Source organism: Vespula vulgaris, chromosome 17 (genome assembly GCF_905475345.1).
Source record: "Vespula vulgaris chromosome 17, iyVesVulg1.1, whole genome shotgun sequence".
Lineage (NCBI taxonomy): Eukaryota > Metazoa > Arthropoda > Insecta > Hymenoptera > Vespidae > Vespula > Vespula vulgaris.
The window spans coordinates 2975151-3002618 of NC_066602.1; the positions used below are offsets into that span (position 1 = coordinate 2975151).

The window sequence follows — 27468 nt, forward strand, 5'->3', positions numbered from 1 at the left end:
GATTTCTCTTTCTCTCTCTCTCTCTCTCTCTCTCTCTCTCTCTCTCTGTTTCTCTTGAATCGACCGGATCTTAATTATTTGCAATTTTACGGATGGCAGAATGTAATTATAATGCGAGCAAAGGTTCAGCTCGACGCAGAGTCACGCGGTTATGCCGTATGTACCCTCTGACCTTCCACCCCTCTCTTCCATCACTCCCTCCCTTCCTTCCTTCCTTTCTCTCTCTCTCTCTCTCTCTCTCTCCTTCTCTCCCTTTCTCTCTCTCTCTCTCTCTTTCTCCCTCTCTCTCTTTCTCTCTCTTCCTCTTTCTGTTTCTCTTTCCTTCTCTCGTCAACGACCCTCAGAACTGGCGGCGTACACTCGCCACGAGCATTTCATCAGAAGCGCCGTCGAGTTCCACAGACCACTTAACTCATAAATGAGGGATTATTTCATCGTGTAATCGCGTATGGGCCAAAAAGCATTACAATTAACGCTAACCAACTCCACGACGACGACTACGACGACTACGACGACTACGACGACTACGACGACGACGCCCGCCTATTCGCTGCGCCGATTCTAAATGGAAATTTGCCGCGGAACTCGTCGCTCCTACCCATCCACCCTATACTCCCACCTCCCGACCCAACCCACCACTCTCCTCTCCCACTTTTCTTCTCCACCTTCTCTCTTTCTTTCTTTCTCTTCCTCTATCGTCCTGTCTCTCTCTCTTATTCAATCGATTTTATTTCAGAAAAAATCTATTCCCGGTTATTATTGTTTTAACAATACTAATAATTATTATTATCATTTTTAATACTTGTGCATTGATTTGTATATATAATAGATAAAGAATTATCACGAACAGATCGTTTTATAAAATATCGAGATATCGAATAGAATTGGAAATTATTCGTTAAGATCGATTGCAGTAAAATTTTATATATATATTTATTTGTTCGTTTGTTTGCAATGATTATTATTACATAGAAAGTAAGAGTAACTGTCTTGCAAAAAATATAAACAATTCTCGAAAAAGGAAATCGTACTGAAAGACGTACAATGATTGATCGTCCAATGGCATGCCAGATAATGCAATTTTATTTCATTTGATTCCGGAAAGGTAATTGCTATTTTGGTCGAGTCCGTTCGCCACAGTGAACGAAGTGATGTATCGGTTCGACTCTTTCCCTCCGACTTCCTCCTCTCCCTCGCACTTCAACTTTCTCACGATCGTTCGTCTTTTTTCTGTCCTCTCTATATCTTTCTCCACTATGTTAGAATTTCATATCGCATTAGCTTTCTCTCATCCTTATCCTCTTCGTCTCTATATTTCGCACGCTCCCTATAAACGATATATTAACTCTTAGACAAGATTATTGTTCTCAGGGATGGAAAAGGGGTGGATCGATCACTTAGAAGAAAGAAAAAAAAAAAGAGAGACCAAAGCTTTGGTGGCCAATCCGGATTGGTTCGATCCCAAATTCCAACCTATCTGAAAAAAAAAAAAAAGAAATACCATCGATCCATTATAACCATACTAAGATAATTAAATTCAATTGATAATTAATTCGATCGCACGACTCGAATTATTACTTCGACAAAATATGAAATATTCTTTTCTATTTCAATTCTCGTAGAGACATCAAAAGGGATATATATACACGGGCGCGTACATACATACATACATACATACATATACACTCTCTTTCGATGGTTATCGGCGTTAGTGGGAGAATGTAAATTTGGTTTCGCCGTTTATACCGGTAGAACGGTTTCTTTTCTTCCGTCCGGAGAAATTCCTCTTCTCGAGTGGCGAAACGAGCGAAACGATGAAAGCAAGAAATAGGAGGAGCGAGAGAAAAGGTGGAAGAGGAGGAAACGGTGGTGATGGTGGTTGGTGCTGGGGTGCTGGTGCTGGTGCTGGTGCTGGTGGTGGATGGGGTGGGTGGGTGGATGGATGGATGGGTGGCTCACTACAAAGCGGGCCTTTTATAACCGAGCATCGCGATAAGTTGGTACCGCCTCGGAGCAGTGGCATGATTATTACTATTGCTATTATTGTTGCGGTTACATCGACCGCAATCACTCAAACTCGTTAAAACTTTTGGCATTAGTGTGCCGAGTTCGGCCTGCATTTTATCCTCCCCACCGTTTCCCTTTACTTCTCCTTTCCCCCCTCACCGGCGGCTTCCGTTGCCAACGATCCCTCAGCCACCCCCTCCTCCACCCACCTCCTTTACTCCATCAAAAGGTTTTACCTTCTTGTTCAATACCGATATAACCTACGATTTTTTTCTTTTTCCTGATACTCCTCGACAAACCAGTTTTCTCGATTCCCATTAAAAATGGCATCTAGTTTGACGCATAGGCCAACGAACGTTTTTGAAAAATCCATCAAAGTGGTAACACAACTAACTCGGATTATACGACGCTTAACCGTATACCGCTGGTTAACGCTTGCTTATTCGTCGTAGAATGAAAAAAAATTTTCCCATGAGTTATTTCCTTTTGTTTCATTTTCCTAATTCAATGGTATACTAGCGCTGTATTGCCGGTAGAGCGATAGGGGATGAAGTACGAGCCTGTGGCGTGTATGAACCATAGAAAAATGTCTAGGAATACGTAATTAATCGTATCCTCTTTCTTTCTTTCTTTCTTTCTTTCTTTCTATCTTCTTTCATTCCCCGTAGACTTCCGCGCGTACACACGGACACCCTTTCGAACGTACAGATACAGTTACTCCACCTCCTAGGTTGGCAAGGTGAACCCGGTGGGTTGACTGAGACTCGTAGAAAGCCACGGCGATATAAAAATAGATATGAAACTTGGAACGGGGATGGTAGTCGGTGATGGTTGTTGCTAGTGGTAGTATTGCTGGTGGTTGGTGATGGTGCTGGTGATGGTGGAAAGGGAAAAAGGGTGAAGAAGTAAAAGGTGGAGGAAAATCGAGCAAAAAGCTAGCGAGTGAAAGAGAGAGAAAGAGAGTATATATGAGTGAAAGAGAGAGAGAGAGAGAGTACGAGAGAGAATACATGGAATGTATGGAGATTCGGAGTCATGCGATTCAACTATAAAACTCGGCGAGTTTTGCAGCTGGCGAGGCGTCGTCCCACCTTCATACCCCTCCTCCCCGATCGTTCAACCCCTCCCTCCTTCTCTCCATCCCTCATCCCTCATCCCTCCCCCCGTCCGCCCACGCGTACTTTCCTTTCCGCCGTTCCGCAGTTATTTACGGTTTGATTCGCCTTATCTTCCTTGCCACCCCCAATTCCAACGTCGCTTTCTCGTGTCTCGCTCTTCACGGATTCGTACGCCTCGAAAACCACCTGAAGAAAGATAGCCAAAGTGCTCGCGGACCCAACTAACCCCTACTTGCTACCTCTCTTTCTCTTTCTCTTTCTCTTTCTCTCGCTTTTACTACAACCACTTATCGTTCAACCCCTCGACTTTCACAGTATTCCAGGATTCGCCTTTACCCTAGCCGAGGATAGTCGATAGGTAGTATTTCGAATGAATTTTCTTTTTTCTTTTTTTTTTTTTTACTTTTTTTTTCTTCTTTTCTCTATTTATTTCTCTCTCTCTCTCTCTCTCTCTCTCTCTCTCTCTCTCTTTCTCTGTCTCTTCGTTTCTTTCTCTTTCTCTTTCTCTGTAGACGATCAAGCCAAATTTATTTATCAAAGCGCGTTTCGCGAAGAGAATGCACGAATTATTAGACACGGTTTTATCTGAAAAGCAAATACTTGCACCTCGTTAAGATAACAATATTCAAACAGAAAGGAAACTCTCCCTCGAAGAGGAAAAATAAAAAAGAAAGAAAAAGAAAAGAGAAGAGAAAGAAAGAAAGAAAAAAAAAGAAAGAGAAGAAAATAAAAAGCCATCGAAGCACGCGTCAGCCGAGATCGATTATCTCGCATCGAACATTTGGTTACAGATATCTTTCTTTTTTTTTTTTGTATTTCTTTTCTCGAAATTAAAATCTTCGTATCAGAAGATGAGATCGATTAACGATATTTAAATCGATAAAACGAGAATCGAATTGACGATCGATTATCTGTTTATTCTGGTGAAAAAAGAAAGAAATGGAAAAAAAAAAATAAAAGAAACAACCAACGTGTCGGAAGATCCCCATGAATTTTTAAGAATTTCCTATTAACTCTGTCGAAAGATGAAGATCGGAGTTAAATTTATCGGTGCATCCATCGTTAGATCCAACGTTAATGGATCAAAGTCCAAGGATCGTTTGTACACGACGGACCGAGGACCGGCCAACTGTCCCGACGACTCACTAACGATTCACTCACACTATTGAGAGGAAGAACGTTTCCTCGATCCTTTGTAAAGGCTAACGGTCGAGAGTTCGTCTCGAGTGTCCAAAGATGAGGAGAAGAGCGAATTAGGACGAAACGATGGAAGGACAGCCACTGAGAGAAGCTTTGAACTCTAAGACGAATCCCGTAGCTTTCGCTCTACCTCGGAACAAAGAAAGAGATGCTTCTCCAAGTGTTGGAACAGACGATAAACAGACAGGATAGTGGAGAGCAAGTCCATCTTGGGAGGACACCGTATCGCCTTGGTCCTAAGCTCAATGCTAACGTTGCTTCTAAGATATCAACCAAGAGTCCTTCCAATGGTTTATAGATAGATATACGTATACGTGTATATGTGTGTGTGTGTTCAACATATATACATGTTGTAATTGAATGCATGTACAGTTGAAATGCAAGCATTTCTCTATTGGCACGGATAGATATTCCCTACGTCCAACTCGAACGTGTATGTCCTCTCGCTTAACTACAGCCACTGATATTCTATTCTCGAATTAATTACTCTCTTTCTCTCTCTGTCTCTCTAACTCTACTTGGATGGATGGTTTATTCCTAAGATGTAATTATTGAAAATTTCGAATAGACATCGTTAATTTGATTAATCGCTTATCTTGTATCTCAATGGCTTCTCTGCTGTAATAGATAAAGTCGTAGTTATTAATTTGAGTAATTAATTTTCTTAAGAGCCATCGTTTCAACGTATATCGACGAATCGCGTCACATCCGATGAGATTTTAAAGGACGAGTCCTGGATCTACTCATCTCTTTCTCTCTCTCTCTCTCTCTCTCTCTCTCTCTCTCTCTCTCTCTCTCTCTCTCTTTCTCTGTTCTTCGGTAGGATATGCAATCTCTTATCGGCATTTGGGATCGTCTCGAGGACCGAAGACAGGACTTTCGTGGAACTCGGTCGAAGAAGGCGCCAAGCTTTGGTCTCGAGAGGAAGTGAGATATGGCAAAGGACGGTGCACGACTGGATAGAGAAAGATTGAAGGAGGAACGGGGAGAGAGGAAAGAGAAAGAAAGAAAGAGAGAGAGAGAGAGAGAGAGAGGTATGGAGGAGGTAGAAGAAGAAGAGGAGGAGAGAAGAGAGAACGCGAGAGAGCTGCCTCCTACAAACGCTTTCGCTATCAGTTGGCTCTGGCAGCGAAGGTCTGCCTATCCATCCATACAACAATGCTGAGATATTAATTATGAGATATTACGATAAGACGCGAACAATACACCCGTATTGAATAAGAGATCCACCTTCTACCTCCTTCCATCGTACCGCACCGCATGGAGTGTCTTACTACCCTTCGAGCGACCGAACTCCTCGAATCTTCTCTACGCAACACATATTTCCACGCAGATTCACGTTTGGTATCATAGTACCACTCACGTATATCATACGAATTTATATATACATTTTTTTATTATTATACTATTTTATTATTATACTTTCGTGAGTAATAACTTAGCCCATTATTAAATACTCTATATAATGATAGAAGTCTGAACAAAACGATAAAAGGATAAAACAATACCTTTCGGTTTGATCAAACGGTAGAGATTATTCGTTGATAGGGCAAAGGAGAGATTAGCGAATACATAGGTGGAACTAAAGCAGCCCTCTCTACGATTTTCAACGACAGTGGTGCTGGTGAAGCTGGTACACTACGTCGTCGTCGTCCTCGTCGTCGTCACCGTCAACCCTTTCTACCGTAGCAAGCTCTACGTGTCTCCAGCAATTCGCTGATCCGCATTTAGGACAAGAAGGCAATATTTAGGGCGAAGGGTGAGAGGCCTCGAAGTTAATTAGATTGACTTCGTCAAGGCGCATCTACTTAACCTCAGCGTCGTGTCACCGTTCGCATGCCGTAAGATCGTGAATTCTGTCAGTTCCGTAGACGACAAAAGGCGAGAGAAATTATAATAGGGGAGGGCAACGGGGGGTGTCAAGCTCTTTCCCTTTCTCGTTCCTTCTTGACGCGTCGTATCTATCGCATTAAGTCACTGGGCACAATACCAGTATCAAAATCATAACGATTTTAGGCTCCAGAGAGGATGGGGACATGTCTAAGAGGGGTCTAAAGGAGCATGGCTGGAGTAACACCGGAGGTGAGAGATTTGAGAAGCGTGTCTGTTCGTCCGTCCGTCCGTCCGTCAATTATCAGAAAGTTTCAATATTCGCCAATGTCCGGCGATCTGTCGGAAATTTTGTAGAAATTGACGAACGAATAGATATCCTGATAAACAGATATACTTTTTGTTTAAAATTATTATATATCTGATACATACATCTGTCCCATATTTCGGATAAACATTCCTAAATCAATCCACGGACTATTCCAATCGATAATATTTTTCTCTGTTAAAAGAGAGAGAGAGAGAGAGAGAGAGAGAGAGAGAGAGAAAGAGAGAAGAAAGATCAGACAACGTTAATCTACGCGAAACAAAGTCAAATGTAATTAACTACACGAGAGAATTTCTATCGTTGGCTATTTTCGAGTTATTGAAAGTAAGAGGGAGGAAGGTTGTAATCGGTCCTTACTATTCAGAATCCCCTAAGATTTGTCTTTCCTTTTAGGAGGGTGCCATTTGGCTTGGTAGTATTTACGAAACTGCAGATTCTCCGGATTCCACGATTCCGGAGGAACGAAGAGGACGCGAGGAGAAAGATGGGCCGCTTGTCTTGTCATTCTCGATCGAATTCTGTTTTCTCGGCTGTGGAATCGGTCGGATTCCTAAGACGTTATACCCATCCCCTAAGGAGGCAGCATTCGAGCCTGATCCACTTCCAATCCATAGCGGACCCTCGTCTAAGGAAGGAATTTACTTTCTTCTGACCAGCTACAGATTCCTCAACGTACCATTTCTGATTATTCGTCCGTCTACGTCTTCTTTATTAGTAATAACCAACACGATCGATGATTTTTTCTTCTCTACGCGAGAGTAATACGAGATGGAAATAAAACAAATTTTTCGTCGAACCAATCCAAAAATAATTCTATCTCTAGAATATATAGTATCAAACTCCGCGTATCCGATACACGAGAGAAAATGCAAATTCTTACGGCTGACTATCTTCCGAGAAATTCCACGAGAATCTCTCTCTGTGGACAATTGAAAATACCACTTTGACACAAGTCCGAGGTCGTCAGACTAGACCTCGGTCGACAAAAATATTGGCGCTCCAACATTTTCCTTTGTAAATAGTAAAGCACCGCAAATCTCGTCCCAACCCATCCCGTCCCGTCCCGTCCCGTCCCGTCCCGTCCTGACCTGGTCCGACTCGGTCCGGACCGAACTCGATCCGGACTCGTCGAAATATCTATTAAATGTTCGTTTTATCGAGTCGACGATTAAAGTCGTATAAAGTGTACCACGTATTCTAGATCTACCCGCCGTCATACAGGGAAACACAATAACTGCATTTAACACGCGTGCGTTCCGTCGTTATATCAACGCATCTACCAACCCTCTACCAAACCCGCCCGCGCTTGTTAATACGAAGTAAACGTACCGACCACACAATACCGAATTGGATTGCTTTTGATTTAACGGGAAACAATAGTAACGGACGACGCTACTTATTTGCACGGTCATTCACGACTACAATATTTGCCGATGGCAACTACCAAAAGAAACTATCAAACAAAGGGAATACAAATATGCTCGGATAGCCAGTCTTTTTTTTATCACGGCCGACGATACACGATATTTCATCGTATATACGAGGCTCCTGTTTCTTTCTCTCTACCTTTTTACTTTTTTTTTTTGTTTTTACATCCTCTAACACACCCGATTTTTCCATCACGAGTAATAAACTCTCACTTGAGTTTATTACATAAATTCGATCAAATTCGAATTTTCTAGTACGACATACCTTTCTCGATTTACAAGATGGCGCATTTCCAAAATTTCGAAATAATAATAATAATATAATATAATAACAATAATAATAATAATAATAATAATAATAATTCGTTCCATCTCGTTGTTCTCTCGTTTCGAAGTTGACATGGCATACGACGAGTGAGAACGCACGAAAGTAAAGAGGGAGAAGGAAAGAAAAATAGTATGGGTATGAGAATGAGAAAGAGAGAGAAAGAGAGAGAGAGAGTAAGGCCATTACGTAATTCAAAAGCGGGAACGTATGCTTCATTTATTAAAGAGATTGCCTCGAAAGATTGCTGTTTCGCGCATGGCTACGTTCTTCCTTTCTCTCTCTCTCTCTCTCTCTCTCTCTCTGTCTTTCTCTAGTACACCCCTGGTTTTCTACCGTTTCGGCTACCAGGACGGTTACGGTTCCGTTGGAACCGTCATCATTATTATACCAGTACCGCTGCAGCAGGCATTCGAATTACGCCCGCGTTTATATTCAATTTGTTTCTAGAAATTACAATTTGTTGGGAATTGGCGCGAGACGACGACAACGACAACGACAACGACGACAACGACGATGACGACAACAGTGCCTGAGGAAGAGGAGGAGAAGGAGGAGTAAGAGAAGTAGAAAGAGGAGGACTAGGTGGAACTCGCGAGACCATGCCCGGAAGCTTGCAGCCGATCCTCTTGCACCCCATCAGCCATCCCCTCCTATTATTTTCCTTTCTTTGAAACCTTCTCTCTGCTCTTTACCAATCTCTAACCCCTAACCTTCAACCCTAAAAATCGACCCTAAAAATGACAAAGATTCGATAGAATTCGAAGTATTTACTGAGATATCATTATGATATTGAATTAATTAGATTGATGTTAAGCAAAGCTTCGCTCGGTGAAATTGTATCGAGAAATCATGATATAAAAAAGATAAAGGGTTAAAGAGAAAGAGAGACAGAGAGAGAGAGAGAGAGAAAGTAAGGAGATAGAGAGTAAAAGGAACGCAGTTCGGCCCTCTTGTCCCTACCCCTATCGCGAGACAGTCTTCGTGTTCACTATCGATCTTTCGAGCACCTTCCGCACTCCCGTATAACGTCTCCACCTCCCATAGAAAAAGGGAGAGGGAGAGAGAAAGGTTTGAGGTGGTCCGCGCCCGAGTATCATATCTTACAACGAACGCGCGCCTCGCGTTCTTTTAAATAGGAACTTGCGAAATATTCATGGACGATATTCAAGCTCCATTCAAATACGTGTACGTCGAGAACATGTATATATATATATATATACACCCCCTCCCCCTTGTAAGAGAGAAAGATACAGACATAGACGTATAACGTATCTAACAGAGAAGACGCATACCTATCTACCTAGGTACAACACACGTAACAGTCAAACCCTCTTTTAGCATCGCTTCTTCTCTCTCTCTCTCTCTCTCTCTCTCTCTCTCTCACTCTACGTTTCTCTCGTGTATTTAGGCTGATTCCTCACACTAATACAAGGAAAGATATCTGCACGTGTAAGCGTAGAGGAGTAGAAACGCAAGCACACCCTGGAGCTCTGTAACGCGGTATCCGCGGCTTTCGCGCTCTGGCCCCCGTCATAAAAGAGCCCCCGCCGTGTGCATACCGCTATATCTTTAGAAATATTGGTTAGATTTACATATTTTACCGTAAAGAGATAGAGAGAGAAAGAAGAAGTACAAGGGAGCGAGCGAGTAAACGAACGAACGAACGAACGAACGAACGAACGAACGAACGAACGAACGAAGAGAAGCAAGAGGAGAAGTAGGAGTAAGAGGAGAAAGAACAGGAGGAGGAGGAGGAGGAGGATGAGGAAGAGATGCGGCGAAGGAGGATAGCGGGGTGTAGGACCGTGAGGGTGTAGATGTAAAAGGAGAATCGGAGAGGCGGCAGTGACGGCAGTGGTGGAGGTGGTGGAGGAAGAGGAGAAGGAGGAGGAGGAGGAGGAGAAAGCGGCGGTCTACCGGCTCGACGAAGCATCGCGAAGGCTCGCATCGCGAGAGAGTTTCCCCTACCCTATCCCTTGGTTGGGTGTCGGTGCTGGTGGTGCTGCTACTGCTACTACTACTGCTGATGCTCGCGCTAGGGTGGTTACCAGGGTGGTCGTCGCTTGCTGGATTCCCATCCACTGGAGTTGCTTCAATGCGGCCGGCTTCAGAGATGCTAAATATTAATACCTACTAGTGTTCCTTTTATGCTCTGTCTACTCCCACCTACAACCACCTATCGCTCTTTTCCTACGCATATTCTCTTTCTCTTTCTCTTTCTCTTTCTCTGTTTCTCTTTTTCTGTTTCTCTGTCTCTTTTTCTTTCTCTTTCTTTATTTCTTCGCGTTCTCTACGCCCACGTAAATATTCCCTTTTGCCTTTCCATTCCTCTCCTCTTCTCTCCTCTCTTCTATCTATGTATGTATCTATCTATCTATCTATCTATCTATCTATCTATCTATCTATCTATCTATCTATCTATCTATCTATATATCTATCTGTCTGTCTATCTATCTCTGTCACTTGGTTATTTTGCTTCTTCTTCTTCTATTTTCTTTTCTTCATTTTTATCGCATCGCCGACGTTCCACTATCGAAAATTATTTTTCAATATTACGCACTGAGTTTCTCGGGTATGATTAAAAAAAGAAATTTCTGATCATTCGAATGCGTGTAATATAATGGAAACGTAAATTGGGAGGAGAAATGAGTACGTTCGTACTGATGCTGATTGACGAAATCCAGAGAATGCCAATTGGCGTCAGATTATTCTCTCTTTTTAACAGGCTAAGGAGTAGGGTTAAAGTTAAAGAGAGGGAGAAAAAAATAGAGAGAGAAAGAGAGTAGAATAGAGGGATGATACAAGAACCCAATTGCAACAAGTCACTACAAATGCATTCGAGAAAAAGGGTCGACGTTCTTCTCTTCGGCTCAAGTCGAACGGCGGCACCCCCGCGTGCGATTCAATTAATAAAATTCATTCGAAAGCGTCCATTAATTTTCTCCTCCTACTTCAGTCACGATCACAGTTAGTTCGTTCATTCGTTCGTTCGTTCGTTCAGTAGCTCGTACCGATTAAAGGATTGTCAAAGTCTTCGTCTACACAGCAACGGTGCGCCAGCGATGATCGCGTTTACAAAAAAAAAAAAAAACAGAAAAAAACGAAAAAAAAGAAAAAGGAAGAAAGAAAGAAAGAAAGAAAGAAAATCATTCGACGAAGGAGAGTGGTCGGAGGTAGAGAGAAGGGTGCAAATAAGACGGGGTTCTCAGACCTCCACAGTATAAACAAAAAACGAACGAACGTATAAATATCCAACAAAGAACGACAAGTCGAGTGCCGGCAGTCTCCCGTTCTGTTCTCCTCCTCCTCCTCCTCCTCCTCCTTCTCCTCTTCTTCTTCTTCTTCTTCTTCTTCTTCGTGTCACCCTCTTTCTCTAACTCTCTCTCTCCCTCCTTCTCTCTCCTTTTAACCATCCCCCTATTCCTCTCTTTCTTGCGCCCGACTCTTTTCTACCCCCGCGACTTCCGAAGCAAGGGAAGAAGTAAAGTACTTTGCGCCGCAAAAGAACATTTTAATTAATATTATTCGCTTCTTAAATAACGATCAAACGTTCGCGTGACTGTCGACGATACGAGAAAGACCGACGAAAGGATCGAGAAGTGAAAAAAAAGAAAGAAAGAAAAAATACGTGGAACGTCTTCTAAACTCGATTCGCACCGTCATCTATCCGAATTAAACCCTTGGCGAATTATCGCAGTGGTGTTTTCTAAACTGAACGAACTTCTATCAATGTTTATCGTAAATGAATAATCTGTTTGTTTCTTTCTTTCTTTTTTCACGAATAAGTATCCCTCGTATGAACGCTGATATTATAACATACATTTAAGATACGATTGCATTTCCTTTTTCTCTTTTTTTTTTTTTTTTTTTTTTTTTAATCAAGTCCATCCAAATTCAAATTCGAGACGATCGAGATTATCCTCGATTACGCGAACAAAACAATTTCGTCGAGACATGACGTTTGTTTGACACGAACGATCAAATTTAGTATCACTCTTTTCTCCGTATATCTCTCTGTACTCCCACTTCTTACTTTTCTTTTCCTTTCTGCTTTTTCTTTTTCTTTTTCTTTTTTTTTACTTTGCGTTCCTCCTTCCCCTTCATTTTTATTCGCCCTACCTACGACGTGTCTACCCCTCGCGAATGCCCCGTTAAATATATTTATATCGTATCGCGCTCGTCTTACGTCGTCTCGTATCCACGAGGATATTATAGCTCGGCAATGTAATGGAAAGCGACGGATGATACATGGAGACGTCAAACGTGACATTTTCCGTTGTCGTTTCGAGAACGAGTCGTGTTTCCCCTCCCCCTCCCACCCCTCAGTTTTCCCTCCTTTCCCTTGATATCTAGAACCAACCGATACGGAATGCAAAATAAAGTGAAAAGTGAAAAATGCGAGTACCGTTTAAAAAATACTCTTTGAAATATCAACACGTTCCTTTCTCAGACCACCGTAGAAAACGATTTCGACAAATGCATATGAGATAACGTAAGATATCGATATCTTATTCAAACGATCAAATTTTCTTCATACCGACAAACAATTATCTCGAAATATTATTATCGAAGCAAGGATTCGGAATATCTGTCTGAATTCCCATAGAAATTTCGCGACGAGTGTAACGCGTGCGCATTGTAATTGAAAAAAAAAAGAAAAGGTAAAGAAAAGAAAAGAAAAAGAAAAGAAGCACGTCGCATCGTGGTAAAGAAGAGAAAAAAAAACAGAAAAAAAGGGCGAATCGTTCGAGAGAGTCACCCTCTTTCCCTTTTTTTCCCCCCTTACCCCGTTGGAAATCCGTAACGACAATTTGCTGCTCGCCTCAAAGCCACGTACGTATATACAAACGAACGATAATAGGTACATACACATACACACACACGTACATACGTACACTCCTCTATTCCCTCGAAAAGAACATGCTCTTCTTCCGCGATCCGATTTTGATCGGCAGGAAATCGCATTGAACGCGATAACTCGAGGTATCTAGAAAGGAAAGGAAAGGAAAGGAAAGGAAAAGAAAGGAAAGGAAAGGAAAGGGAGGAAGAAGAAAGGTAGGGTGTGCTTGCCTGGCGGGTGGAGGGTGGTATATCTATAGGGTGGTGTATTTCGTAGTCTCCTTTCAGACAGGTTCAACTGATTTTCCACTCGTGGGATATTCAATAAGGCAACAGTGAAAGGAGAGAGGGCTGAAGATTCTCCTTCCTTCACCGATGGGGATGATAAGGAGGAGGAGGAGGAGGAGGAGGAGGAGGAGGAGGAGGAGGAGGAGGTAGACAAATGTAATACGGAATGAAAAAGGAAGAGTGATAAAGAAAGAGCAAGAGAGAGAAAGAGTATACAAAAATAGCGTGCATGTAATAACAACGTAGAAGCAAAGGTAGAAATCGAAAGAAGAGGAGGAAGAAGAAGAACAAGAAGAAATATCAAGATGAAGAGAGACAGAAATAGAGAAGGAAAGAGAAAGAGAGAAATGGAAAATGTATGTATATCCAAGCACCCATCCATTCGTCCGCACCCACCCTATATCGACTACTACAACTAACCGCGCGTACTCCTCCCCCCTACCTCGCTCGAAACTCCCTCGGTGAGGAGGGTCTCTCTCAGGGAGCCACTTGAAAGCCCAACACCACGGTGATAGTCTTGTCCAATGTTCCTATTGACTCTTTAGATCATTCGCAAATTTTTTGACCTAAGTCGTACGAGCTTCCTTCGAATGTTCATTGACGTTTCTCGACTTACGATTCTACGATCGATCGATAAAAAAGTTTCATTGATAAAGTATCTCGGATGGTTTGATCATTGATACAGTCAATAGTTGTTCGACAAATTACAAGGACGTCGTTGCTCGTAGAATTCGCGACGTTTCTCTTGACGAGTGTCGTTTCGCCTCCGGAAAGGATCGATGCTCAACGTGAAAAAGAGAAAGAGAGATAGATAGAGAGAGAAAGAGAGAGAGAGAGAGAGGGAGGGAGAAGAGTAGGAGAAAGATAGCCGCACACGTACGTACTTCGAAAAGAAAATCAAGAACGACGAACGGAGGGACGAAGCTTAATTGAGTGCCAGACGATACCCGGGGTAGATAGCGACTCGTCACTAATGAGGGTTACCTACGGATTAGTGTTCGTCCGGCCTTTGAATGTCCATCCTCCTTTCCTCTATGTATTCTATTTTCTCGAGACTTTTCCAAACAGGAAAGAAAAAAAAAAGAAAGAAAAAGGAAACATGGAAAAGAGAATTAAACAATTAAAAAAAAAAAGGGAAAAGAGAAACGTCATCGAAATGATTTGAATGATTAATACGAAACGTATCACTGCTATTAAATTTTATTTGAAAACGCACGTGTGTCCATGTATGTATGTAAATATGTATAACGTCTATCTATGTAGAAATATAAGAACGTTTCGTATATGTATCGAAGATAAAAGGCAAGGTTATTTCAAAAAGAGTTGGAACTCGGTAAAAAGTTGTAGTCGATAAAATGGCCGGTGCAAGGGAGAAAGAGGATCGTGAATCTGGTTGTACGAAAAGGAGGGTAGATTTCGTAACGGGGTTCTCTCTTTCACAGCGCTTCGAGTGCATCGTCGAGCATTGAAGATGAAAGGTGCTTGCCGCATAAAAGCTATTCCCAAATGCCAAACAGCAGTAACGACGAGACCCGTCCTCATCGTCGTCGTCGTCGTCGTCGTCGTCGTCGTCGTCAGACGCGATAGCTGACTGAAAAGCTTCAACGCCGTAGTTTTCGTTGCGACCAGGGTCAGAAGACGTATCAGAAGCCACCCTCTCTCTCTCTCTCTCTCTCGCTTTTTCTCTCTTTCTATCTTTCTCTCTCTCTTCCTTTCGCTCATTCTCTCTCGAACGTCGGTGCAGTAGGTGCACACACGTGATCCCACGCAGTCAATAGATAATACCGCGAGGCTCGAGAGTTCTGTGAATGCCCGGCCCGAAGATCAAACAGCAAACCTAAACCGCTGTTTGTTTTTCATCACGCGCCTGATCTCTTATGCAACCCTCCGTTTTATTCAGAATTTAGGTTAGCTTACGCCGATACGACTCCATATATCTACATATATATATATATCTATATCTATATCTATATATATATGCACGTAGCTTATGTACTCCCAAACTTTATATATATATTATATCAAAGCATAGCTATATATCCAAAGCTATGAGTCTTTATCTTAAATTTCTTCTAGCGTATCCTCTTTTTATTATAATATCTCTATAGCTATATATTATATATATTTATATATATATATGTTTTTTTTTAATACAACCATTCGATCTGATAACAATGGTTCTATGTACATGTGTATTCCCTTGCCCTCACCTGCTGGACCGATTCACCCTTGAGATTTTCTTGTAAACACACGCACGCACGAACGCACGCATGCATGCATGCTACGCAGCACACACACACACTTAAAAGCAACCAGGAAGGTAGTCCGACGCAACGGTAAATTACTTTTGTCTCGCAAGTCTCACGCCGTTGTAACTTCTACCGGATGTTGTTACGCCCACGTCGAAGTTTCCCTGATTTCTTAGAGTCGCTTTACGAGCCCGCCGTTGCACTGAGAATTCGTCGATGAAGTAATTAACTTTGGACTTTGAGCAAACGGACGATCTTTATTGTTGTTACACAAACGTTTTACCCACGATTAAACCTCCCTGATCCTCGTGATTCAAGAAAAAAAAAAAAAGTACATATATATATATATGAAGCTTTATTTATTTATTTATTTATCATCTAATATAGTATTATTATAAAATTTTCCTCTTGAAAAACTAACAAGTTTTCCTAGTAATATATTTCTAGTAATATATTTTTAATACTAAATTTTCGATAAAACATCTTGTATTATAACAACGAAACGATGTTATCCTCCTCGGGATGTTAAGTGATAGAAAAAAAAAAAGGGAAAAGAAAAAACTACATAAAAAGAGACAGAAAAAAGAGAGAGAGAGAAAGGGGGGAGAGTGAGAGATGGGGGAGGGAATGAGGCAGAGAGAGAGAGAGAGAGAGAGAGAGAGAGAGAGAAAGAAAGAAAGAACGAAAGAAGAAGAAGAAGAAGAAGAAGCAGAAAAAAGAAGAAGAAAAAGAAACGTCTCAAGCGAGATGGAAACTATCGTGGACCGACGAGAAGAGATCTTTCGAGAGTACCGAAACTCTTCTTCTCCCGGAGGCAAGAAAGAGAAGAGAGAGATAGAGATAGAGAGAGAGAGAGAGAAAGAGAGAGAGAAGAGAAGCTTTCCGCGATTCGCTCGAGCGATCTCGATTTCCTGCCGGCGCTTTTCGCGTAAAGAGTTACGTTCGTATTCGTAGCACCCACGCTCTACGGCTTTTCGCGTTATTCCCATATAGACAAAGTATCCGAGAGCATTATCTTCGTGCATAATGCATACACACGCCGGTGGTGGTTGGAACCAGCGTCCCCACTTACGTTAACGTAGAAGCAGATACAGTGGCGATGGTGGTGATGGTGGTGGTAGGTGGTAGTAGTGGAACACCGGCAGCAACAACGGCAGCAACCAGCAACCAGCAACCAGCAACCAGCAACGTCGAGGATTCTCCGCATCCCTCCGCGGAAGGTTTCGTCCATATCCAACCCCCCTCCCCCTCATACTCTCCTCACACTCCCCCATTTTCCTCCCACTCCAAACCTCGAGAGTCTCTACCTACCACTCTCCGGCAAGTATTTCGTGTTATTTTATTGTGTTGCGACTCAATAGTGGCTCCCTCAGCCTACTACCCGGTTTCCACGTTACGTATGCTCTCGCCTTCCTTCCACCAACTACGAGAGCCATACATAAGTATATTACACGTACAAGTAGAATATCTACCAATACCTTATATACTCGTATGTGTGTTTGTTCGTGTGTGCGCGTGTGTGTGCATTTGCCGAGAATAGGCTCGAGCGAGCGAGCGAGCGAACGCGAGCGTCCGCGTTTGTGTTCTATATAAAATCCGATGAGTACGAGAGAGGGAGGGTTATGCAGATACACCGAGTACTTAGCATTAAATATTCAATGGAAGGGGATCACGTATTATCGCCGACTCCCTGCACTCCTCGTCTACGTTTATTTATTGCTACCTGCTAACCGTGTTTCATAATAAAAAAAAGATCTACCGCATCTATTACAAAGAACTCGTACGGTACCGATTCTTTCCTCGAAGATCATTCGTCATTCGTCTTTCTCGCGAGTCTTATCATATCTCCGTTCGTCTTATCGCATTACGACTGATTCCCAATGATTTACTTGCTTCACTTCATTTTCTTCTCTTCGTTTTCTTAACGCTCGTTAATATCCCTTATCGATGTATGTACATATATCGAACGAGATAGAGAACAGAAAAGAAATATAAAAGGAAAGAAAAAAAATATACAAGAGAGAAGAAAATCGTGATAAAAAAGATTGAGAATAGTAAGAAAAATCCTGGCAAGGGAAACGGCGGATAGTAAAATGCGTTTTATCCTGAACCTTTCGGAGGCCAAAACAGAGATCGAGAGATCGAGAGAGAGAGACAGAAAGAGAGAACTAGGGAGAGAGTATAAGGACTTGTTTCGCAAACAGTTAGGAAACAGCTAACGCCGAGGATAAAGTGGTATCGGAACGAGACGATCGTCGAACAGATGCCGGGCCATAAAACAACCGCTTCCTCTTTTCTACCCCCTATCGCTCTAACCACCCCCTCTAGAGCAAGCCAACTAGCGTTTCTCCTAATGGGCCAAGACAAACTGCGCCCCCGCCGTTCGGTGTTTAGTGTCTAGCCTGCAGGGGTTGCTCGGAGAATTTCTTCCAATACCCATTACCCCGAGACTTCGTCTTTCCATTCTCCACCTCCTCCACCTCCTCCTCTGCCTCATCTACCTCCTCAACCTCCTCAACCTCCAGCAAACCTCCTTCTTTACCTCCTCTTGCTTCCTCTCGTAGCCCGTTATCCTCGATACAACCCTTATCCTCGATGTATCTCTCGAACATAGATCGTCGAGGAACACGAAGACGCAATCTGGAGATCTCGGATCTTAAATTAAAATAATTTCCTTTATTTCTTTATTTCTTTCGTATTTCCGTATTTAACGTTCTTCCGTATATATATATATATATATATATATATATATATATATATATATATATATATATATATATTTCGATTGGACGGTTCAGATCATCTCGTTTACTCGATAAGAGAATCGACGACGAGAGAAAGAGAAATAGAGAGAGAGAGAGAGAGAAATATATATATACATACATATAGAAAGAAAGAGACAACAAGGGTGTTATATGTATTATGAAGATTGATACCTTTTTCATAACGCCATAAAAAAAAGAAAGGAAAAAGAAGAAAAAAAAAATGATAAAAAGAAGATACGATTTCGTGAGCGATCCTCTTTATTATTAAAGAAATTCTATGAAGGACGTTGGAAGGATCTTATGCTCGTCATTTTTCAATTTTATTCTAAGAGTAATATCGTTAACAAAATAATTTTATTCTACGACAGAACGGAGATAGCGATGAGGGGAGAGGAAAGAGGGGGATGAAGGAATTTTGTCGTCAACGAGCCGACGTCGTAACGTCGTATCGAAGTATTTAACAAAATTCTATAACCCTATAGCAGATATTTCGTGGGATATTAAAGGAAAACACGTGCGACCGCGATGCTGCAGGATCTGAATATATGAATAACATTGTCGACTGCTAACAGCTACGGCATATTGAATATCTACACACGATGTACCTACGCCCTTTTCTATCCTTCTCCATCTCCATCTCCATCTTCATCTCCATCTCCCTCTTTCTCTCTTTCTCTCTCTTTATCTCTTTCTCTCTCTCTCTCTCTCTCTCTCTCTCCTTGATTACGAGAATCTGTAACTTCGTTAACAAGTTCAAACCGCTCCACTCGTCGTCCGTCACCAGAGTCATGAGTTCAAATCGATCGAGAGCTCAATGCACCTCTCTTCTTCTTCCTCGCTTCTCTCACTCTCCTCGTCTTTTGTTTGCACACCAAATACGAATAATAGTGAGTTTGTTTGAACATCACCACTACCATCACCATCACTACCACCACGCTAACGTTGACTCTTCGATCTGCTACGTGTTGATTATTAATCAAGACTATCGATAAATTATCGGTGGTTCATAACTTTCTACAAGTTCGATTGTATATACTCGAACGAAAAATAAAAATATGAGATAATAATAAAATTGTAAAGTTGGGTCGAAGGAACGGACAAATAAAAAAGAGAAAGAAGAAAAGAGCCCGTTTGCTTCGGACGTGTGTACGTGTGTGTGCGTCGTTGCATTATTATTATCATCGTCATCGAAGATGACGACGGATTACGATGATACGCGAAACGATAAAAAAGGCCTCGACAGAGGAAAACAAACGTCGCTACTATATAGAAATATATATATATATATATGTATGTATATCTATATATATATATATATATATATATATATATATATATATATATATATATACAAGGGATAATGATAGAAAGAGAGCGGAGCCGTTATTTCTCATTAAAAACAAGGGGTTCATCGCTCGCCATTATTATAGAAGTGGCACCAGCACCACAGTCCTGGACCGCACCGATTCTGTCTAACCCTGCGTCCCAAGTGCACAAGAGAGAGACAGAAAAAGAGACAGAGAGAGAAAGAAAGAGAGAGAGAGAGAATTTACAAAGATAAAGCAAGAGTACGAGAGATAGAGAAGGACGATTCTAAGTGTGTGCACGAGTACGTGTGTGAGAAATAGAGAGAGAGAGAGATACAAAAAAAAAAGATATACAAAAAGAGAGAGAGAGAGAGAGATAAAAAGAGAGATAGAAATATAGAGAGCATCATTGAGAGGTGTCACTTCGTGGCATATTCGTTTGTATTTCCTGCGTACTCGTCATTATCTGCCTTTCCATGCATTGTGGCTGCGCGACGGCCGCACTCGAGTGCTCCAACCCGACAAAATACAAATAATCAGCAACTCCGTCTGCCCCTGCTACCCATCTACCACTACCATCACCATCGTCACCATCACCACCCCCTCCCACCTCACCCCAGCGCCCAACTTTACTCTCGCTCTCTTTCTTGCACGCTTTTCATCCTCTTTCTTCTTTCTACGTCATTCTATGTTCTCGACAGAAACCCTTCCTACCCCTCACACTCCTCTTCTTCCCAAGCTTCTCCACCCACTCCCTCCCCCTTCTCCTCCACCCCCTACCATATTTCGATTCACGATATAATGACTCGCGTCAGTGATCTGTTCAGCTCGAGTCCGTGCGAGTCGACGTGTTTCACGTTGGACGATCAACAACGCCTCTTTCACAATGAGAGAGGTAGAGTGAGAGAAAGAGAAAACTCCATTGAACTTCTCGTTTTGTCTGATATATCGTTGTTTTCTTTATCGTTTTTATTTTATTGCCACCTACGATCTCGCTGTATTTATATAGGCGTATATATATTGTGTGTGTGTATATATATATATATTTATGTAACTTATACGTTCGAAAAAACGACGGATTATTTTCTACATGTGGTGTTATAAAATAGCGTAGAGTTTCGAAATTGAGATAAAATAAATGGATAAAACAATGTTATCTATTCGATGGACCGATCGAATTTTTCTTAGTACACTTTTGTTCGAAACGCACTATGCATTTATTTACTTATTTATCACGAAATTTTTTTTCAAAAGGAGTTACCCAATAAAGCAACATAGCGATGGATCATTAGTTTAGGATTTAACTTATTAGAATATATCGATGTATTCTAATATCTTATAATCTTATATCTTATTGTATTAAAATATAAAACGATTTCTAATTTTGTTTGATAAATTATACAATATGTTTAGACGACAGCTTAAACTGAATTGCAATTTATGTGGATACTTGAGCGTTAACGCACATGTTGATTTCTCCGACAACGCATATCATCCTTCGACGACGAGCCAACACAGTGACCACAGCTCGAAGCTATTGTCGTTTGACATTTGAGCTTGATTGATAATTTAACCGTACGGTACAACCATTTGGACGTTCCATCAGCATGATATTATAACTACGAAGTGACTTATTAAATGATCTCTAAGATAAATAATTACGAGAACGAGTTTTGTCGCATTACGCAGTGATTTTTTAACGCACAATTTGTTCTTCTTCTCTTTTCTAATTAATTTGTCACTTATCTCAGTATTATTCCTCAAAATAAAAAAAATATTTCTCGTCGTTTAAAACACGATAAGTGCATTCGTACGATATCTCTTTATGAAATCAAATGAATGAATTTTCAAGAGTGACAAAAGTTCGAATGACCAATGAAACAAAAAAAGATAGATAAAGAAAGACAGGGAGATTGGACCAAAGAGAGAGAGAGAGAGAAAGAGAGGACCGGAGAGAGATGGAGAAAGCCTTTGGCAGCAGATCGTGCAGCTCATAAACGCGTCATAGCCCAAAGCAATATCGACTACTAAGCAACGTGTACACCGCCGATGTAGCTTGGTATATGCGGTATATGCGCTTCGTAATTACCTTTACCCTTAATTATCTATCCAATTAGCCCGAAGCTATTATGATTAAACCTATACTGTAAGTTTATAATAACAATTAGTTACTACCGAGCGCCCTTCCGACGCGAGTAATTCTCACTTTTCGCGCTAAATCGGTCTACGGTCTATTGGACTAGTAGTTTATCTGTATACTTTTCTAAAGGAATCCGTCGATCATTCTCTCTCTCTCTCTCTCTCTCTCTCCCACTTTCTGTTTATTTGCTGACCATCTGATAAATAAGAGCCTCTTTCGAAGTATCGAAAGAAAACTTCGATCCTAAGGTAACAGGTGTAGCAGGTGTGTGTCTAAGAAAAGGAATAGGGAGTGAGGGGAGATAGAGGGTGGGGGTGGTGGCGAGAGCAAGAGAACAAAAAAAAAGAAGAAAAAGAAAAAAACAGAAGTTGCCTTAGCTCTCATTGCAAATCGAGGAAGGAGATCATCGCCGTCCCGAAAAAGAGAAGGCGGGAGACGGATAAGTACGATTGTTGCAGGTTAATGACCCGTGCAATCGTTAGATTCGCATTAGTTTGCCGTCTACTTAAACACGGAGTTTCTCTTCTTATATACTCGCTTCTCCTCTCTCTTTCTCTTTCTCTAGCAACGCACTATATAAGTATTTTGATTATTTTTCATTATATGCGAACGAGGAAGAAAAGTTCCTAGCGCAAATTTCGTCGACGACCTTCCCTTAAGACGAATTATATTCGTATTTATATATCCTACTACTACTATTACTACATATTAATAATACTATTACTATTACAACTCGTAGCAGTTAATCAGTTTCATGGATAGTATCGTTAAAGGACAATGAAAATAAGAAGCAGTCGAAAGACAGAAAAAAAAGGTGACAGAAATATTGCGTTCTTTTTTAATTTAGCAAGGTCTTTTTTTACTCGGCAACCCTCTCATCTCTCTCTCTCTCTCTTCCCACTCCTATTCATTCGTTCGTTCGTTCGTTCGTTCGTTCGTTTGGTCGGTCGTTACAACCTCGGACAATTAACTCAATTTTTTTTTCTTCCCACCCACTAGTACTTAAACGAAGGAGAACGAGAGTATAGGAGAAACACTGGTAAGACGCTAACTCGCGGATGACGTATAAATAATAAATGCCTTGGATCGTTAAACATGTTATTCCAACTCGGAACGAAACTTTCCCGAAAGGCCAATTATCCTATAATTTTCCATTGCTATTTACGTACTTTTTTCTTCACTTTTTCTTTCTTCTTTTTCCTTCTTTCTGTTTTCCTTTTTTTCCTTTTTCAGTCGACCGTACGAAACGTTTCGAAAGTTTTACCAACGACCACGAATAATTTCCTCGAACGATCGATCTCTTTTCTTCCATCCTTCTCTATTTTTATTTCTCCAAATAGAAAAATTCGGGAATAGATATTTTGTAAATCGTGCGTGAATCAACTAAGCTCTCTAACTACATATATCGTGTTAATTTCTATCTAATATATACAAAAGCTAATGGTAAAGAGAAATACGTGTAATTACATACACATGTATGTATATACGTACGTACATATATCTATATATATATATATATATACATACATACGTAGATCGTACCTACTCGTTTACTTCCTCTTTTTCCATCTTGAACGTAACGAGGGGAATATCCGTAGGTGTCGATAGCCATGACTCTAAGCCGATAATTATTTCCGCAGGAACGGATTATTAGTTCATTAGTTGGAAATAGCCCGTGATGGAAGGCAACGAGGCCGAGCCGAGAATTTTTTTTTTTTCTTTTTCTGTTTCTCTTTTGCATAATGTTTCATATCATAAAGCCAGTGGTGCAAGCAACGTTAACACTTTGCGATCTCTCCTTGAGACTCCTTGTAAAATATCCTAAGTTCTGAGTCAGTCGTTATGGATGGATGCTAATCATTTGGAATTAGCGCTTCCACGAGCGGCCGTTTATGTTTCCTTTTCGGTTCGATGCCTCTATATATATATATATATATATATATATATATATATATATATATTCTTTTTTTTCTCTATATACACTTACTGACAAAAGTTAAAAAACGAAGTAATCGTCCGCTCACTTTTACACAATATTCCTTATCTGATCTTCCGAAATACATTCGGTTGAAACTAAAATTAACAACTAAAATAACAACGAGATAGCACGAAGTACGAAATATTATTTATACATACATATATATTTACATTACGAAATAATAACAACGATCGCGAACACGTAACTACTACCTCGTCCTAAGACCTACGTCCTTGAATATCGTTTCTCCTATTATTTATTTCCTTTACGATTAAATGAAAAACACACATCTGTCGCGTAGAAATTCGATATGCAAAAACTAAAAACAAAAGGGCGATCGCCCTCTTTTTCCTTCACTCTTTCTCTCTCTCTTTCTCTCTATACTTCCCAATCGAAAGACCTTTGATTTCTGTTACGTGCGTAATACGATAACGTTAGAAAAGGGGCTTGGGTATTTAAAAGAGTATTTCGATGAAGTGCCGTCGCCGTGTGTCGATCAAACGAGGAACTCACGTACGTAGAAACGACGTATATTTGCATTATACTTTTATAAAACGTTTTAACGAGCGAGAAGCGATCGTATTAAATCGAAATAAAGAACGGGACGAGCACGAATATAATCGAGGAACAACTTTCTCGAAACAAACAAAAACAAAGAGAAAAATACGAGGAAAAAAAAAAGACAGACCCTTCTCCACAAGGTCGGTATTCGTTTAAGAATGAACACTGAGAAAGAATGATCGTCGCGTTAATGGCGGGCTCATTGAAATCGATTTCTTCTTTTTCATCGTGATCCCAAAAGACGAAGAAGGAATCGGCGTGTGAGGGATTAGAAGGGTGGATAGGTTGAGAGAGTAGAAGAGGAATAGAAGGGAGGAGAGGAAAGTTCGAAGGTCCGACCTTTTCTGAAAGGAATCACAAAATAAGAAATAGAGAGGGAGAGGAAGGGAAAGGAAGAAGAGAAGCAGTTGGATCATTTAAAGAAGGAATCGTATGGTAGAGAAAAATAGGGAGAGCAAACGTTATATCGAAGTTCAACGACCAAGAAAGCGAGGTATCGAGCGTGGCCACCTTCTTCTCGCTGTGATCTCTTGTATAGAAAAAAGAAAAGAAAGAAAGGAAAAGAAAAAGATAAAAAGAAGAAGGAGCACCGGCTCTAACGTACGATCGGCTTCCACGATCTTCTTTTCTCTTTCTTCTAACGCATATCCATCTCTCTCTCTCTCACTCATTCTCTCTATATCTATTTATCTCTCTGTTTTTCTCTTTTTAATCTATCTATCTCTTTTCTACCCACATTGAAACGTGCCACTGCAGCGCGTGTTTGCCGCGGTTGGGTTTCAAGGTCTCGCCGTGGTCCATCCTGAATACGCCCACAAATTTATCATTGAGTATTATTCATTGAAGCGTCAATGGTACCATTTGAATATGAAAAGAAGAAGCTGAGTGAATGCTTCTGGCAGGGCGCGCTTGCTTACTCGCTCGCTTCCATGCACGCTTTTATACATATATATATGTATATATATATATATATATATATACGTTTACACACACATACATAGATAAATATGATATCATACATACATACGTAGATATATACAGGTATAAGTACATACATATATATATATTTATAGACGCATTTCTCTAAACCAGCCGTGTATCAAGGTATTGGCGTACGCTTTTCTATGTATCGTAAACGGACAGAGCGGGGTCGTGTAAAGAGGTGACGGCCGAGAGGACTAGATGGCAGGGTTCGATTATTTAATCGATTCAGAATATTCAGAGGGCACATCCCCTCGGGGGTATTCCTTTTTGTTTAACTTCCTGCAGACATTCAACGTGTAGGACCATCGCTTTTGCGAAAGAGAACGCGTACGCGTCAGTCTTTCGGATATGTATGGGATACCATACATTTATTATATACTACGTAATACACGCATATGTGTATATATATATATATATATATATATATATATATATATATATACGAGTTTATCTCTTCTATTCGTGGATTCTAACCGAAGAGAAATATGTACGAATACGAAGAAACGCGCATTTTATAATCCAATGGCTCGACAATTCAGAGAAAAAAGGAAAAAATGAAAGGGAAACGCGATTCGAGGCTTTTCAGATGTCCTCCCTGTGACGATTTAGAAAGAGAATGAGAGAGAAAGAGAGAGAGAAATTGATAATGAAAAGAGCGGATTCGGTTGCTTCCTTCTTCGAAAGAGAGAAATAGAGAGAGATAGAGAGAGAGGAGAGAGAGAGAGAGAGAGAGAGAGAGAGAGTACGGGAGTAGCACGATCGGGCTGCTTTGATGTTATGATTGTTCTGTAAATAATGAGCTTTCCCTTTGACCTTCAACCATCGACCGTTTCTAACGAGTTCCGCGAGATGAAATTTATCGGTCGAATGCTTCGAACGCTTATGGACGTCCTTTAGAAATCAAAAGGGACAAATTGATTAATTTGTATCGTTAAATCGTCTTGCGGTTAATTAATAATTCAACGAACGATCGCGAAATTATTATCTCGTTATAATCGAAGAAACGATTCCTTTAGAAACGTACCTTTGGACGAACGGCGAATATAGAAATATCATTATTAATAAATTACCTAATAAATTATCTAATAAATTTCTAATAAATTCGAGATAAGATATTCTACAAGTTTTCTACGTAGTGGCTCGTAAATATCACCGATCGGTTAGGATTCGGTAGATAGGTAAGTAGATAGGTAGAGGAGGGTGGAGAAGGGGATGTAACGTCGATGAAGAACAATGAAGAGACGACAGTGGTTGCGTTGAAGGGGTTTCTCATCATAAACCGATAGAATCTCGACTTAACGTCGAACGAAGCTCTCGAAGACGACGCGAATGGTTCCGTGGAAACGAGCGTAACATAGAACGAGAGAGAGAGAGAGATAATATATATATATATATAGATAGATAGATAGAAGAGGGGATTCAAGATAGGATTGTACGCACCATCGGCTAGGAATCCCATCAAGTATATCGTCGTACCCCGTCGTCTCGAAGTACCAACGTAGGTTATAGGCAGGAGAGGAGGCTTCAGCTAGTTAGAGTTTATAATAAGGATCGGCCGTCGTGTATAACACGCCGCTGCCGGGCCTATCATCTATTTATCGGGTGAAAATGTCTTCGGTTCAAATCCCCGTGAAATACGGCCTTCTCAAAACCTTCCTTCTCCTCCTCCTCCTCCTCCTCCTCCTCCTCCTCCTCCTCCTCTTCTTCATCTTCCTCCTCCTGCATCTTCTTCCTTGTCTTCCTCCTTCTTCCTCTACTAGCTTTCATCCACCATACTCCAGTATTGTTTGTCGCCTTCCCGTGATGCTTCGCGAACTGGAAGAATCTGAAAGAGGATCAGGAAACAATACTAAACTCCCCACTCCTATCTCACCCCACCACTACCATCGTCAACACATCCGCGAGATTTACGATTTAGAACGATCTCGATGACTTTGTGTATTTTTCTCTCTTTGTCTTTCTTTCTTTCTCTTTCTATCTCTCTCTCTCTCTCTCTCTCTCTCTTTGTTTTTCTTTTTACACTCGTCGAGAGTATCGTACATCTTTTGTTCCAATTCATAACATCGAACTAACGTTCTTATCTTTGTCAATATATGTACTTCGTTTATATGTTCGTTCG

General features: G+C 41.0%; 1 long non-coding RNA gene across 1 annotated transcript; it reads right to left on the bottom strand.

Moving 5' to 3' along the window:
* Positions 1–914: 914 nt before the first annotated feature.
* Positions 915–27003, bottom strand: LOC127069946 (uncharacterized). The gene is made up of 2 exons (XR_007783800.1): positions 26790–27003; positions 915–1477 (listed from the first exon to the last, which is right to left on the bottom strand). It is a non-coding gene; the product is annotated as an uncharacterized LOC127069946 (long non-coding RNA).
* Between the last annotated feature and the right edge of the window lie 465 nt (positions 27004–27468).